The sequence below is a fragment of the Takifugu rubripes genome, chromosome 4 (genome assembly GCF_901000725.2).
Source record: "Takifugu rubripes chromosome 4, fTakRub1.2, whole genome shotgun sequence".
Taxonomy (NCBI): domain Eukaryota; kingdom Metazoa; phylum Chordata; class Actinopteri; order Tetraodontiformes; family Tetraodontidae; genus Takifugu; species Takifugu rubripes.
In genome coordinates, this window is record NC_042288.1 from 8,489,205 (window position 1) to 8,501,456 (window position 12,252).

Genomic DNA, 12,252 nt, shown 5'->3' on the forward strand with positions numbered 1-12,252 from the left:
ATTCTGCTCAATGCATCTGTACATCCATCTGTACATCCATCCATCATCTATCCATCCATCTGTCATCCATCCATCCATCCATCCATCCATCCATCCATCCATCCATCCATCCATCCATCTATCCATCCATCCATCATCCATCCATCCATCCATCCTTCCATCCTTCAATCCATCCATCCACATGGAAAAAAAGCTTTTCCCAATGAGTTGAATTCTCTTTTGCTCCTATTTTGAAGTTGCCCCTACCCTTAATTGCCCCCCATCCCTCAAACTTCTCAAGTATGGAACACATTTCCCGGGCCGTGATGCCTCCACACCATTGTAAGATTAAAGCTCAGCAAGGTTCTGAGCACTGAAAGAATCCTCCTTGTTAGAGAACAGGAATGCCGTCGCCTCCCAAAACAAACAAACGCTGCATCACCGCAATTACTCCGGAATCACCGTGGTATCCTGTTCCTCCGTGCCTCCGAGAGACCCGGAGCAGTCGGAGCGACGGCGCTCCTGAGTGGTCTGTGGCAACGCTGCCTTCCAACAGATATTGTTGCTTACGCACCGTTTCCTGAACGCATCACAATCAGGGGAACGAGCAAAAAGCACGTTCAATGTTAACAGCAATAGCGTTAAAAGTGCTGAGAAGTGACATGAATAACAATCCCCGCTCCGCCGTATTCTGATGGGAATATTTATCACGAGACGACCAAAGGGGATAGAAAAAGGGGAGTGTAAAATGGAGGGATGCTGGCCAGATGAGAAGTGACACGCAGCAGACAGACTGCACTGTCTAATGGCTGCGAGTGGGACTCTGGATAAATGACTGGAGGTGCCTGACAGCTGATTTAGATGCTGGGCCATAGTAAATGAAGCGCAGCGCTAATGATCCTTCCCGCCACAGCTTTAATGGACATACCCGCAGAGCACTGGGCACAGCGCTCCAGTCTGGCAGCACGCAGGATGTGGGAGGGAGGAGAGGTGTCCATGGTGGGGAAGAAGGGAAAGATTAAAAAAACAGGTGGTGAGATGCAACATGGGTGGGGGTTGGGTGGGGAGAAATATCCCCCTCAACAGAATCCCAACTCAAGCAGATCTATTTGAAACTTATATGGGAGACTGATTGTTCCCCTGATGGATTTCAGTGTGTCCTTTTATGCTTCGGTCTTCTCGTCGTGTGACCATCACTCACTCAAAGGTGCACCATAAAGGCTTTATGGGTCTGGTCGTTTGTGGCCATTACGGTAGTTTTAGTGCTGAACACATTGAACACATCTCAACAATTGGTTACCTTGAGACACAAATACAAAATCTAGTCTATTGTGAATATTTTTTGTTGGTACTGTTTTATATTTTGCTTTTTTTGGGGATTATTTTGCTCTTTTAATTCTAAACTAGGGGAATCACTGACAATAATTGATATGTTTTCTTATAACTAAAGAAGGTACTTTGAGGGAGTGCAGCTATTATGATTGAGCGTTATACTCTTTACTCTTATGAAAAAGGTTTTTAATGCTAAATTGCTATCCTATTTTAAGGCAAAGCAAACCTGCATGTAACCAAAGCTGCTGCATTTCTGTTTGGACCTATTTTGCAGTGGGAGTGAGGAAAAAAGTCCTAATGATAATTCCCTTCAACACATGATGACACGTGTGAGCTGGAGGCTCTCAGACTGCAGCTCCTTTTTTTTTATCCTCGTTAACACATGTGTAGAAGTTGCTAATGATGCCTGTGCATTGTTTGTCAGTAGCTTTGTTTTGTAGCCTAAAGATCAACATTCAAAGGGTTCTGTGGACATTCTGCTCCCGTTTCAATGCCTCCGAGGCCGGCTGGAGTCCTCTTGCAGCTCGTGCTAATTACGATTCAAATACTGTCTCCCTGCATGAGTGTGTGCGCGTGCATATGTGTGGAGCCGCGTCGTAGCTTCAGAGGACGCTGAGCCGCCTCTGATTTTCCCATCTCTCATGTTTGCTGCACGAGCAGAAGCCAACTGAATTTCCTGAAGGGAGCTTGTGAATTTAGGTGTGTGACATGGACCACAATCACCACATTTCACCAGCAAATGGTGAAGACGTAATTCTTTCCAACAATGTCAGGTTCAAAGTTATTCGCGTTCACATGACAAGGACGACACCCTTCCCACTGCGTACTTAAATTAACTTTCTTTTTCATGCAAAATAGTAGAACTTCTGTTCATTCTTTGCTTTGCTAAACTAAATTGCTTAATAGGTTAAACCTCATATTACCTCATATTTACATATAAATACTTCAAAATGAAGAAATAATCCAGGAATTCCATCATACTGAAGCAGTTTAATGTCATCATTAACACCGTGAATATTTTAGCATATAGTATGTATTGTGTTATCATGAAATGAGCTTGAAATTCATTAGCTGGATTGTTTTATTCAAACCTGTAAGAAAGTGAGAGGGATTATGGCTCACCTAGATCATCAACACAGGGGCCGTAAGTGCTGAAAAATTAGTCTGATCACTTAAACCCCCACAACCTGGTAATGACTTGGCAGAATATAAAACATATGGAAGAATATCAACATTACATAAATCACCCCGCTGCTACTGCTGCGCTGTTTCACCTACATTACTGAGGCACATTACAGTCTTGGAATTGCTTTAATGCCTCCATAATCCCCTCATGGTGTCAGCGTGCCCGCTCATGTGTGAACACATGAGTGTGTGTGATGGTTTTCTGTGTCAGGCGTAGTTGTGGTGTGCTGACAAGTTTAGGATCCATAAATTATGCATTCAGCCAACCTGACTAATTAATGTTCGGCTACATGCTCTTCTGCTCGGTGCTTTTTGGAGCTGATGCATTTTAAACCAAGTACAGATCTTGCAGAGTAAAGATGAAAGGCTTTTTAATAATGAAAAAAACCCTCAAGGTGAAAAAAACAAACGCTTTACAGCTGACAGATGCAGGCACCTCGGCAATGAGGCAGGCAGAATGGTAATGAAATAGCAGAGCACATCCTTGGCTTTGGTTTCTTTTCCTAAAAGTGTGCTTAAATGTGTAATTAATCTGTCTTAAGAACAATTAAGATTCTCCAGTTTTGCTACGGTGGGGCAGAAATTAGCAGTCAGGTCAGTTCTAGTCTGAGGTCTGATAGCTGCTTCCAGCTGACAGTAGGGAAGAGGGGCGTTCAGGGCAGGAAAGAGGTAAATGGCAGAAAAGATGTTTTAAAGGTTCCTGTAAAAGCTGCAGGAGGCAGGGAGTGCTGGGTGCCTCGCGAGTGATGGATGGATCAGGCCGTGTTGTGGAGCTTTGGGGCCTTTAATCGATTTGAGGCGACAGTAAAATGTCCTGAAACTTTATTGTCAGCGAGAACAATGACACCTGATGGTGACTGACATTATTGCAGCCTAGAAGACTGAGACCGAGGAACATCACTGGATGGTCCGATGCACCATTCCTCGAATGGATCTGGAACATCTGAGTGTGACGCTGACCTGACTGTTGGGACTCAGACGTCCCAGCCTGGCGTTGACTTTCAAACAACCTTCAGGAACCACACGCAGGTTTTGGTCTCCATCATGTGGCTTCAAACATGCCTGACATGCTATTGAGACATCTTCATCCTCAACTCTGAGTCTCTTAACAACACCGTATGCGCGTGTTGGGTAAACTGAGTTTACTTGATGTGAGTCACAGCCCCAAGATGTACTTTCAGCCAGGTATCTCTCCCCACATGGGCAACATGTAGCCTAACGGGTGGGTGGAAGTGAGACAGTTGAAGGGATTGGAGCATCGACTCAGGATGCTGAGGGCACTTAGGACAGTTTATCTCGGCCAAACAGATCATTAGACTTCCCAGAGGGAAGCCAAAAACTCAGCGCTGAGAGGGGATGGACCAGATTTATCCCTGCCAGTTGACGCTCCCCCATTAAAATGTTGAGCCAGGAGACGATTATGACGCTGAAATATTTTGCCGTTGGAAAACGGCAATCAATGAAGCTGCTTTTTAAAAATTATATCTTAATTACATGGAATGAATGGAAATAAATGAATTTAAAAGCACTTGAGTGAATGTATGAGCTTCACTTTTTGAAGTTTTTTATGGCGGCATCGGAGGTGTTGGCAGGAATGTGGAGGAAGCTGCAGTTCCGAGGAGGGAAACAGAGGAGTGTAAATGTAGTAAACGTATGGTTAATTCAGCCGGCCTTCATGGGCTCATCATGTCAAAGTGGCTGGTGAGGAATGTGCTTCAGCAAAAAAATCAATTATAGTTAATTGTTAAAGCAAATGTTGAGCTGCAACACTTGCCTGGTCCCAACGTGAGATCTCTGCCGCTGGGCACGAGAAGAGACCCTCCAATGGAACATCCCTTTGTACTGGAAATGATGCGTTGCAGGGTCGTGGCTCAAGCCCGTCCCTGATCCCCATAACCCTCATCTGTTTCATCTGTTCCCTAGAACCCATTACAAATATTACACAAGGTAATATTTTAATGACCTATTTTATTTAAAATTGGATCAAGTTCTCAGGTTTGGGGTTGTTTTTTGTTGTTGCCTTGCTAGCCGCTGGTAACTGTTAAGCAGGGCTGACAGGTAATCCATATGTGATCGCATGGTTTAAGGTAGACGCATTATTGGTCTTTTCCATTTCTCTGTCGGGGTATCAAAAATAGTCATTTCTTCTGACTGGAGCTTTTAGTTCAGAGGATACTTTGGCCGTTTATTTCCAAATCAATATCTGGCAGAGCCAAAATCTGTGAGTGCAGCTGAGGAAGAAATAATAATAGAACCAATAATATTAATGACGCAGAGCTGGTGCATTTGAACCCTGTGTGCTCTGATCCATGGAACACTTCTCACTATATCCGACACAAGCGCCTCGACTTCCATTAAAGTAGAGAAAGACGGGAAAGAACTCCTTTTGCATCCCTCTGCTGCTGAGACGAGACCATAAAAATGGTGATTTAATTAGAGAGAGTGGCTGTCAACAAGAGTCAGTGTTTGTTTGGCACTGACAGCTGACTGAATTCTTTATTAATTTAAAAAGGGCTCTTAAAACAGCAACTTAATAAAATGTTTAAAACAACAATACAGAGACAGGGGGGGGGGGGGGGGCACGGTTGCTTCAAATTGAATGACTGTAGTGTTTAAGGGGCGCGCTGTACCCAGGGAAGGATTCTTGCATCTCTTGATGACCTGAAATCTGGGGGCTGGACTGATTTCCACCAGTTCTAAACACAACCTGAACATGTCCCTAATTTTTCCAATCATGTTGCTGAATCACTGTTCCAGCATTTGCGGCTTAATCGGGATGATTTAATGGTCAGATCACATAAAAGCGACAAATGACTGATCATCAAATGGGCGGTGGAGGACAAAAGGCAGCATAAAATCCAGTTTGTGGGTTGGAGGACACATGTTTTTGGAATGTGTTTTCCATGCGCGTCCTTGTTCCATTTCTTTCTTCATTTCCAGTCCAGCCTACCAATTATCTGCTGTTATTCACCCATCACTATGGTTAACTACCAACAATCACGCGGGTTAAACTTATTTCCTGCAATAACACTGAAAATAGCAATCTTAATCATTTGGTAGCCACGGTAATACATTGTGTAATTGCAGTATTTTAGTGGACCTTTAATCCAAAACAATCACTCTCAAACATCTTAATAATTGCTTTCTCTCTTGTCTGCCATACATTCACCTTTAAATAGCGAATGTGTGGCAGATTATTTATAGCAAATGCGCCTGTTTTCTACCAGACTTGAACCAGCACATCGTCCTCCCTCCCGCACAACAAACCACCCTGAGAACATTTGGGGACCATTTCTGCTGTCTTACAACCAAAACCATGAATAAACATGGTCCAACTCACAATGAAACACAAAGAATTTCACACTATTTCTTGTCAGCTTCTATAATGCTTTTTTATATCAGTGTGAGGACCGTGGCTGTATTCTCAGAACAACCCTGTGACGGCAGTAATAAATGAGATTTTTGCATGCTGTCTCTTTATCTCTATATCCACATAGACCCACCTCAGCCTAACAGATGTAATTTTGTTTGCCAGTGCAGGAATGGGTTACTGCTGCTGGAGGAGCACACGTAAACATTTGGGAGTGACTTGATAAAGGGGAGATACTGGACGGTAGAGAGCGGAGCATCTTATTCAATCTGAGGTTTTTCAATCCAATTTTTATCAGTAAGTGAGATCAAATGCAATAGGTGACTGCTTTGGTGAGTGGTTTTTTTTTCTTGTATTAACGCCTCCACTGTTTCTAAACGCTGCTGTCAGTGGGCCGGTTTACATGACCATGAAAATCTGATACCCGGGAGTCATCGGATCCGACGTGTTTACGTCCGTTTCAGGAATTTGATGATTGAAACACCCTGTTTTATGGGGTTCAGTCCCTTTGTGTGATTTCTTTTGAAGGAGAGATGTGCGTAGTGACACAAACTGCTCATTATTTTCAATAAATGACCTGATTTTGTCTGGTTGGGTTTTCATTTCAATTAACAGGAAATTTGTCTCGTCTTCACCCCGGAAGACGCTCCTTGATTCCCCTGTTGATTCCGCGCCAAGTTTGTTGTCTCCTGTCTTCCGCTCGCATTGTGACTGTGTCACTCCAGTTTTTAAATTATCCGCCGATGTCAAAGAACTAATTCAATCGGATTAACTGGTGAGCGTCCACAAAGACACAGGAGAATTGGAGCCAAATGTGGGTGGACCAGTCGGATTTCTCATGATCCTACTGCTGCCGTTACCTCGTCAGTTATTAATCAGATTAGTTATCAGATTATTCAATTACTTGATTAATCAGAAATCAGATAATGATCCGACTTTCATGGTCAGGTAAACTGGCTCACGGACACCAGCGATCACAGGTGGAAAAGCACAAAACAGGAATTGAGTTTCTCTATTTTACATGAAAGATTCTCATTTTAGGAACCGTGTTAAATAAGAAATAATTGGTAATATGGAGCCTCAACGTTTTAACAAGATAAGGGTGTGAATGTGAAAAATGTGTGGCGGTGTTTTACGCACGCTGCAGTGGCATTGTAGAGTGACAATGAAGGTAGAAAAGCGAACATGATTGAGTGGGACATTTTGTCAGTGGCAGACGTGAGCTGGAGCTTGATCATGTGTGTGTGTGTGTGTGTGTGTGTGTGTGTGTGTGTGTGTGTGTGTGTGTGTGTGTGTGTGTGTCACCATGGACCTCTCCTTCAGCTCTTTATTGGTGCTCTAAAGCAGAAATCTCTGTTCTATCCTGACTGTGTACGTGAGAGTAAGAAATGATGGTGAAGATATTATCAAGGTTCTTTCTTATGCGTGCCGTTTCAAACTCATGGTGACATGAGTCCATTGGTTTGTTTCTTGCTCTTTTTCAGTTGGCTTCCTTTGCATTATCTCTGCAAACTTTGAATCACACCTCTCAGCCTCCCTGGGAAAGTCTCGTAGCATCCGCCATAGGAATGTTCCATGAGTACGGGGTCCGATGTTTAAGGCTGTTTGGTCTCCAGCAGGTCTGTCCTTTCTCACCGGTTCTGTTCATAGCTTTTGTGGACAGAATTTCTGTGTGTGGCCAGGGAACTGGAGGGAGTCCACTTTGGTAACCACAGGATTTCACGTCTGATTTTGCAGATGATCCTATTCTGTTGACATCATCAAGCCAGGACCTTTGGCATGCACTGGGGCAGTTTGCAGCCACATGTGAAGCAGCTACAATGAGAATTAACACCTCCAAGTTTGAGGCCATGGTTCTCATCCAGAAAAAAAAGGTGGCTTGCCCTCTTTGGGTTGGTGGAGAAGGCCTGACTCAAGTGAAGGAGCTTAAGTATCTTGAGGTGATGTGAAGTGGACGGGTGGACTGGACTTTTGTGGTGAAAAGAGACAGGTTGGATTAACCAGCCAATCAACGCTCCCACTCTCACCTTTGGTCCTGAATTTTGGATAATGACTGAAAGGACAAGATCCCGGACACAAGCGGCCAAAATTATGTGGCTGAGCTTCACATGGAGGGTCGGGCCTCTTTTACAGCCAGGATAACAACCCAGGATACGCTGGAGAGATTGTGGGAGCCTTGGAGCACCTCAGTATCTGCCTGGAAGAGCTGAGGTGAGGAAAGTCTGGGCATCTCTGCCTTGACTGCTGCCTGTTAGGATTAGTCAGCGACAGATCCGACCCACAATGCAGAAAACAAAAAAAATCAATTGCAGACCAAGTACAAAAAAAAATTACTAGCATGCAAGAAACTCAGGAAACTGGAAGGTTTTATACACACAGAGAACCTTGAGGAACGGAGCAACTAGCACAGCTTTATGCAGGCAGTGTGATCAGGGCATCACTGGCAGCTGCACTGAGAAGCAGATGAGGCAACAGGGCAGAACAGCTCCAGCTGAAGACGATCATGTCAATTAGAACAGATCCCACACTGCCTCCACGACCTGGTCCCGGATAAACGGATGAAGAGGAGACGAGCTGAGACGAGACTTTGAATCATCCCTCTTCTGTCTGCTCCTTTCTCCTCAGGATGGTTTTCCTCTTAATAACCTCTATGAGGCGGTGAGTTGCGTTCCTGTTACATGTACCTATTACATGGTATGGCAGGGCAAATACTCAAGTTCAACCTGTGGCTGTAGGTCATGTTCTTTTTCTTCTTTTCTGGATATTTTTTCCTAATATAATAACACCCGAAGAAAAGCTTGGATGTAGTGAGAAAAGATGGATGATGCAATATTCTGCAAATCCAATAATGTATGTTTTGGTAAAATGTGTCGCTAGCCCCCCCCTCCTTCCCTCTGAACTTTTGTGAAGCATTTATTACTTTACACAAACAGGATTGGCCAAGGGTTGCAGAGAAACCTTGGAGGCTTTGCGGTAAAGAGTGATGAGTGATCCGCTCTGTGTTACGGCCTTGAATGGGTTGAGGAGGAGTTGAGCATGTGAACTTTTGAACAGCTATTTACATTTAACAACCAAGCGAAGCCGTCCGTTTTTGCAGGGCACAGCTCGGTGCTTCAGCACCTCCAGCGAGCAGCACAGCGTCACTTGCCTCAGCTCTGAACATCCCTTTCTCTGCTTTTCACTCAAAAAGAGGTTAGTGGCTCTGTAGCATTCTTGAGGAGTATGGAAAAATATGTTAACCCCCTCCTCCTCCTCAGAGCATGCTGGGTGGTGGTGCTCATGCGGGACAATCCTCATGTTGACAGGTGGATGGATGATGGGATGATGGGAAATTTTGCAAATTCAATAGATGGGCAAATTACTGCAGTGTGTATGCAGATGTGAGCGGCTGCAGTGTGGTGCAATTTGTCCGGATCATTCTGGCATATCCATCCACTTATATCCACGCCAGTTCATCACGCCACAGCTCAGCAGCGTCAAAGACATGTGGGAGATGCAGGATTATGTGTTCTAAAGCAACGATCATGTTTTTCTGGGTGGCCTCCCCACAATGTTGGGAATTTTTCTCTTTTTTTGGGGGGGTGGGGGGGTTCGCAGACAAGTGAGCATAAATCATTCGATTATTTTAATGGATTTTGTCATAGACAAAGTCATTTTTTTGTTCTAAATGGTCCCACTTAGGCACCAGATTTGAAAGGATTACAGCGTAAAATGGATTAAAGGCCTTTTGTGACAACAAATTAAACTTCATGCATGACTGTTGGAACACAACTTTTCCATGTCTCTGCTCATGTACACACACGGGCCCTGAGGAGAGAACAGCCCAGCTGCAGAACGCACTGAGAAACAGAATGTTGAATTTTTTTTAGAGCACAGATGGCTGTCAAGAATACTCACTCCCCCAAAATGACACCGTTTTAATTAATCTCACTCACAGGGTGACTGAACTCACTCCTCAGGCTCCTCTGCTGTATTCTGAGGCCAATAGTGACTTAGTTTAATGTGATTAGCAAAAGAGGGAATCCTTCAGTTTAAGTGTGAATGGTACCAGTTAACTTAAACTGAATCATTTGTAGAATGTTGACATTGGCTTTTTTTTTTGCTAACCTGTTGTGTTTTCTTCACAAAGGTAACCGAGACCCATCCAGATGGATCAGATTTAAAGGGATTTTTGATTGAGCAGAAGGTGTTAAGTATATTGTTTTCTCTGCCAGGTTTGGGAATTCTTTAGTTTGATTATATATTTGGGCACAGGGGCTACAGCAAACGTCTGCTGTATGTAAATGCAGAACATCACTATAAATTCATTTGATTTTTCCACTTAATATACTGGTTCCTTTATCTGCACAAATCCCACATTCTAGGCTAATGTTAAAAGCCACATCTCCTTTTTATAGCTTGAATAAATGCAATTTATTTCAGATTTGACGTTTTTACAGAAGTTAAACCTTAAGCCAAATCACGAATTTGGTGTTTCTGCCGTTAGTGTGTGTGAGGATATATGGGAGTTGATTAAGGGAGCTGGAAGCTATTATGCTAAAATCCAACTGTAGAAGCTTACGAAGCCTTGTTTCCGCCCTTCACTCCTCTTCATTCCTCATCCCTGAGCATCTGTTTGCATCCCCTCTTGCATGCAGTCGCTCCATCTCTTTATTTTTTTGTGTTCCCTGGTTACCATGTGGGCTCAGTGTGAAAGATGTGTTTGTTTGTCTCCTCTGGCAATTTCCCCCCCCTCACACACAGTCGAACACAGCCTCAGACAGACACATGCACTTGTGTGTGTGTGTGTTCACTGGTGCCAGGAGATTTGGACAGATTTTTATGTAACTCGGATTCAATCAAATTCAGGAAGTGTAGACAAAATTATTTTATCTACTCTACTGCTATAAACACACTCTTTTTTGGCAAAATCACACTCCACGCAAGCTTTTGATGCTTATATGAAGCATCATATGCAGGAATATATGTGCAGCTCTCTCTATTGACATTACACAATTTGGAAAATCAGCTCATGATAGCATTTTTCCTTGTGGAATATTAAAATTGTACATGGATGCATGCCAATGTTTGACCATGTGACACTGCTGTACAAAATACAATTAAAACAAATACCATTGCGCCACGTCACAGCAGTAAAAATTGACTTCCTGTGTAACAGCAGAACCCCTTATTACTGTTCCAACTGTGTGCACACACACACATACGCAAACACACACCCGGGGTGACTGATTATAGCTTTAATCAGCTGATGAGCTGGAGCTATTTCCCCGGCTTCAGGAACAAGAAAGCAGATGTTAAATGAGAGATTAGCCACTGACTCCATCCCTCTCCCTCATCTGGTCCTTTGTCCTCCCTGTTGACTCACCTTCATGTAAGGCTGCATAATGGAACTGCTCCAGATATTCAGAAAGACGTTTTCCCGTGCGGTACAAAGCGCTACTTCAGATTGGCATTGTACTCTTCAATCATGCTGTTTGGTTTTTATGTTACTTACTGTAACAAATTGGATTATTTGATTGATTGATTTTTTTATTTTTTTTTTGTAATCAGACATAAGAAGGTATATTGTCTTCATCACCTGCTGTGTGTTCTGGTTTGATTGTGGGCAGGCTCATTTTCTGCTTGGTGAAACAGGAGCATTATGGACCAAGGAGCCTGTTTTTCACAGGATTCCAGATCAATGATTGTTTTTATTTGATTGAGTTTAATGGGGTACTCTGCCCTGATTGGCATTGTCCTTATTGTGGAATTAATCTTCCTGGGCATGCAATCAGAGCCAACACCTCAGCAAATCTAGTAGAAATCCACGCGTCATATACATACGGGAAAGACTTTATTTGCAGTTTCCAGGACAACGCACTAAAAAGAACAGTGAGTCCTTGAAAGCGACTTAAATGGCTATCAGTGTGTTGGAATAGTTTAAAAGATGAGAGCTCATAAAAAAACAACACAAAATGGATTGGTGCAAGGCGTTTCCAAAACGTACAGTCTAGTTCAACATTGATCTATGAATGTAATAATGTTTTTTTTTTTTTTTTTTTTGTCAGTTAAGGTGTGATTGAAGTGTAGAGATGCAGACATTTATCATTCGGGAATAGCAGCCATTTTAACCTCAATTGTCAGACTTAAAGGGAAAACTGACAGTTATTTTGATGACCAAGTCAGATTTTAGTGTCCTAAAGAAAATCAAGTAATTACAGCGTCTACAAAATAGTGTTGTTTAGTTTTATACTGGCCTTCTTGACGTGAACGGACACAGCGTGTTCTTGGAGACAGGAACTCAAAAATAGTCACGCAGTTTCTACAACTATTGTTCTAACTGTTGGAATTGTGACTGTTGCTTTTGTCACTGTTCATATGTCACCTCCTCATGTGCAACACTCACC

The 12,252-nt window shown here is 43.1% G+C and overlaps 1 long non-coding RNA gene across 1 annotated transcript; it reads left to right on the forward strand.

Moving 5' to 3' along the window:
• The first annotated feature begins 7,433 nt into the window (after positions 1-7,433).
• Positions 7,434-9,637, forward strand: LOC105416333 (uncharacterized). The gene is made up of 3 exons (XR_964498.2): positions 7,434-8,524; positions 8,964-9,058; positions 9,124-9,637. It is a non-coding gene; the product is annotated as an uncharacterized lncRNA (long non-coding RNA).
• The last annotated feature ends 2,615 nt before the right edge of the window (positions 9,638-12,252 follow it).